The following is a 5,225-nucleotide window of genomic DNA, read 5'->3' as shown; positions in this document are numbered from 1 at the left end:
CATCAAAAATTCCGTCGAGTATACGATGTAATAAGCTCGCAGCCTTGCAAGAATTAGAGGGTCCTCCCTAAGTACTACAATGAAAGACTAGCTCAGGAAATAAGAAAGAAGGTTTCAACCTAAATAGTGACCTAAAGAAGAAATGGGCATATAACAACAGTCTCACAACAACATTGTATGCACTCCATAAGAAGGTGGTACCTACCATGGTTAATGAACGGGGAGTAAAATAAGAAGTGTTATTCAAGATCATATGAGTTGTATGGAATTTCAATATTTGTGGGCACTAAGATAAGCTAAGTATGGACGCAACAAGGGGGCAGAAAGACTAGAAAAAGTAATAGCTTACGTTAAAAGAAAGATAAGATGGAACGAAAGGAATTATTCGATCAGTGATCCAGAGTTGGTTACGTTATGAACGCACTTAAGAGTTCGGAGTATTATCCATACAACATATATATTAACAAAAGCGGAAGATAGCGTAAGCCTACATAAAGGTTGATTAGAGGAAAGAAGAAACTAAAGAATTACATTAACCATGTAAATCAGGAGTCTAGTTATTGGATCCAGGAAACTATAGAAATTGTAATTAAGTTGTAGAGATAGTACAACAACCACATTATATAACGGCTCTACGATAAAGCCAGTTAGAAGAGTACCAACCTTATAAGAAGTCGGTATGAAGCTCTTACCGGATTGTATATGCACCAGAGGTGCAAGTATGATAATAGAGCCTCAAGTTATGGACGTGAATTATACCTATATGGAAGGGAGGTCATGAAAGAGACAGAAGATACGGTGCAAGATTGAATGGTAAGTAATGTAAAGGTGAAGAAGCAATATACTCAAGTATAAAAGTTTGTGAATAGTCCAGAGCTCAGACAGAGGTTGGATTTTAGTTTAGTATACAGAGAAGACCCTAGCGAAAATTTTGAAAATCTCAAAGAGTTAACATTCGAGGACGAATGTTTTTAAAGGGGGGAAGAATGTTACATCCCGTAATTTAATATTAGAATTAGTCATAGTAATCCATATGAGCTAGAAGGGATTAAGACCATTCATGAAATTATATAGGATTTGTGACTATGTTATTCTAAGACTCCATAAGTTTAACTACATTGATACCGTTAGATATTATGTTAATGTGGTACTTTCTTTGAAGTGGAGTATTTTAGTAAAAGTTTTATAAGTATAATTTTGGATAGTTATCATTATTACTATTTTCGAATATGGTAAATTATACACATAATATAAGAAAGTTTATGAGATTTTCTTTATTTTAAATAATGAAATTATTTTTTCACAAGAAAAGAAGGTTATCTTTCTACCATTTTAAGAATTAAGCGTACGAGAATTTTTACTCTTTATAAGAGACTATGAAAATTATAAGTTGAGAAAATATATATATTTTTACATGGATGTTTTAATGAAATAATAGTGTATGTATTTATTTTATATGATACCACATGACCATGATAGTAAAGTATATTATAGTAAGTTATATAAAGTATATTAAAAGTAAGTAGTATTTTAAGTAATTTGAGATAATTCTTAATTAGGTAAAAAATCGGGTAATTATTGATTTCAGTGAGAGATTAGCAATCAATTAAGATGTTGGTTGCTAATTGGTTGGGAATGGCTAAGAATTAACGTGGCAGCCAGCCACTGCTTAAGCAAATGACTCTTAGTCATTTCTTATTAGGTGGCAACCTAACATATTAATTACAAAACACCTCAATTTTAAGATTTTCAATACAAAATAAAAATATATTAGGCTTAGGATACCAGCTTGTCTTTTTCCCCTAAATAAAAATAGGATAATATAAGAAGAGGATAAAGTAGAGAACCAAGTTAGTGTTACCTGTTGTGGTGACTTGGAAGCAAGAAAGTCTTGAAGTTATTGCTAATGCCTCCCAGCTCACATACATATAAATACTCATAAGATAGCAAATCATATATAGCTTTTCTCTCTCTTTCAATGGCACCAATCAAGCAAGCTCTAACGTGAAACCATCCCAACTCATATATAGAATCCGTTCTTGTACTCATCATTACACTTCACTTATGGCTAACTTTTTCAGTAACTTCATCTTCTTCTACACCACAATCAGACGTGAGGTTTTGGATATTAGTAAGGTGATTTGTTACAAATTGCTACAAATTCGTCGAAATTCCTACAAAACACTATAACGTGATTTCTTCAATCAACGAGATTTCTTAGCATTTTAACAACGTGAGATTTTGTGATTCTAAAGAAGTACAGTACAATCTTTTCAAGAATATCATACGGATTTTTACCTACTCCAGGTATGTTAAGGCTAAGCCCTTCTTTCATTTTGGCATGATCTCGTAATTACACGAGTTTGATAACGAAGCATAAAGAAAAATCTATATCCCGAAATTTATGCATATTTTCCTAGTCTCGTAAGTTACAATATTATCCTTATCGGGACTTCATATTCAATTGAGTATTATCTTGTTCAAGTCAAGAGAGTAGAGAGCCTATATATGCAGTATTACAATATTTTCATTACCATCGAGCTATAATCGATGGGCAGGCCCCTATTGGGCAACCTCTGATCAGATGGTAAGTTATATACCGAGCCTACTGTGGCTGAGCGCCTATGAGAGAGACCAGTTGGCCGAGATACAGAGCCTAGTATGGCCGAGCGCCTTTGAGCGAGCCTATTACGACAGAGCAGATATATACATATACCGAGCCTTATAAGGCCGGACAACTATTTTACTAACTATATTGAGAGAGTTGAGTCAGTATCAGTAGGTGAGCATATCTTTGACTCTCAGTTACTTTCAGTTATTATATTATCAGTTCAGTTTCTGCTTTCAGTATAGTGCCTTATATACTCTGTACATTATTTCGTACTGACATCCCTTTTGCCTAGGGATGCTGCGTTTCATGCCCGCAGGTCTCGATAGACTGGTCGAGAGTCCTCCAAGTAGGCGATTAGCTCAGCAAAAGATATTGGTGCACTCCATTTGCTCCGGAATTACTTGTTTGGTCAGTATGATTTAGATGTGTATGGTTTGGTATGGCGGGGCTCTGTCCCGACCTTTATGATAATTATGTACTCTTAGAGGCTTGTAGACATATGTCGTGTATGTGAAAGATTGTACGGCCTTGTCGGCCTATGTTTTGAGTTTATTAATGATCATGTTGGCCTATTGGGCCTGTATGTCACGTATATATGATGAAGTAATAAGAAAGATACATTACGTTAGTACTCGGTTGAGTAGGGTACCGAGTGTCCGTCGCGTCCCATCGGTTTGGGTCGTGACAATCCACAATACCAGTACCACCGTATTCTCAGTACGAAGTCCGATCACGACCCGATCAGCTAGGCTATCTCATTAAAGACATCAAACACAATTACTCTCAATATCAATACCACTGTCTTTAATACGGAGTCCGATCACGACCCGATCGGCTAGGCTATCCATTAGGGACATCGACCACAATTACAATTTCAATTATAATTTCTACCACAATCACCACCATGTGTGCGACATGGTGTCCGATCACGACCCGATCGGCTATGCAGAATTTGAGATTTTAACCTTTTTATATCAATCATCGCATTTCATAATACTTTCACATCTTTTCATTTCAGTGGCACTAGTAGCCATAATTATAAGATCATTTTTGGCACGTTAGCCATATTCAGTATTTTATGCTCACCTTATCAATTTCAAATATCATCCCCATCATCAACAACAAATACAATTCAAATCAAAGTGTGTAGTAAACATGTGAGCAATTTAGTGTCTAATGCACATATATATATTTCACAAAATTTGGCATAATAGCCTTCATTTGAACTTGACTTAAAGTCAAAACATTATTAATGCACATTCCATATTTTAACACATCCTCAATTGGTAACATAACACGAATAGAGCATTTGGGATGCTTGTTGAACATATATCTTTCAACCCAATCTTACTCGGAATAGCCAATTTTATAATATTCCGGAATTCTTTGTAACTTCAGTCTATTTTAGAAATATAACAAATTGAATTAAAATTTGGAAGATGATCGTGGTTCTAGCTTATTTGAGCATTTTATCAAACACTATGTGTGCACAAGGTTTCAAGGTCGTTTTATGGAGGATTCCATCATCCCACAACCCAATCATTACCATGCTTAGCTCAACAATCTTCCTACACCCCTTGATATCATATACATGTAAAATAATCAACTCTCATACACAAAAATTATCTTGCTAATTACCCATTTTCAGATGATTTCGAAATTAGGGTTTAGGGTGTAGAATCTTACCTCTAGGATGAAGACCTAGTGAACTTGCCTTCTTAATCTTCCAAAACGTGAGCAAAAATTTAAGAACAATTATTGAAGAACACCTTCTCACTCTAGAGAACTCTCACTCACTCTAAAATATCAGATTATATCTCAAAAATGGCCCAAAACGTGTATTTAACGAAGTAGGGCCGGGTTTTAAAAACCCAAAAATAAAGCTACGGAACAGGTTCTGCGGTCGCATATGAGACCGCATATGCGACCGCATATCGGTCGCATAATTGGTGTCCAAAATGACCAAAAATCTACCTGAGTCTGTGGTCACTATGCGGTCTGCATAACTGTTCTGCGGTCACATAGTGCACCACATAACAGTTATGCGGTCGCATAGTCGACCGCATAATTGCTTCCAACTGACCCAATTAACTGCCTCACTCTGCGGCCATTATGCGGTCCGCAGAGTGATTCTGCAGTCGCATAATGGACCGCAGAAATGCACTTTTTCTCCAAAACTTTTCCTTTACTTTCCGGTACATTGTTCGACCCAGAAAGTCCGAACCACGGCTCAACACGTAAAACCAATTCGGCAGCATGAAACATTATTTTATTTTGCAAACTTTTACGGGGACTTACATGTTTATCCATCCGTATGACTTTACTGCCATGACTCTTACTTTGATTTATCGTTACTGAGGTCTGCTACCAAGCTCCAGGTTACTCTCGCTGCTTATCCTATATGCATAAATCTAAGTCCTTAATGCTTCTTCATTACGGTTCATCTTATGAATGATGGCCAAATTTCATCTCATACTTTATAACTTTTATCCATCCATTATTGATTCATCTCAATATTGATCTACAATCTACCACTGATAACTTGAAACCTCTTACGTAATCACTAGGGCTCATGCTGCATCGAGAAACATTTGAAGTGACTAGGCCTACGTAA

The 5,225-nt window shown here is 36.1% G+C and overlaps 1 long non-coding RNA gene across 1 annotated transcript; it reads left to right on the top strand.

Moving 5' to 3' along the window:
• The first annotated feature begins 1,923 nt into the window (after positions 1-1,923).
• LOC138900530 (uncharacterized) lies at positions 1,924-3,229 on the top strand. Its single transcript, XR_011411599.1, has 2 exons — positions 1,924-2,307; positions 2,904-3,229. It is a non-coding gene; the product is annotated as an uncharacterized lncRNA (long non-coding RNA).
• The last annotated feature ends 1,996 nt before the right edge of the window (positions 3,230-5,225 follow it).

Source organism: Nicotiana tomentosiformis, chromosome 10 (genome assembly GCF_000390325.3).
Source record: "Nicotiana tomentosiformis chromosome 10, ASM39032v3, whole genome shotgun sequence".
Classification (NCBI taxonomy): domain Eukaryota; kingdom Viridiplantae; phylum Streptophyta; class Magnoliopsida; order Solanales; family Solanaceae; genus Nicotiana; species Nicotiana tomentosiformis.
Note: the sequence above shows the minus strand (reverse complement) of the source record. Positions and strands in the feature narration are given on the sequence as shown.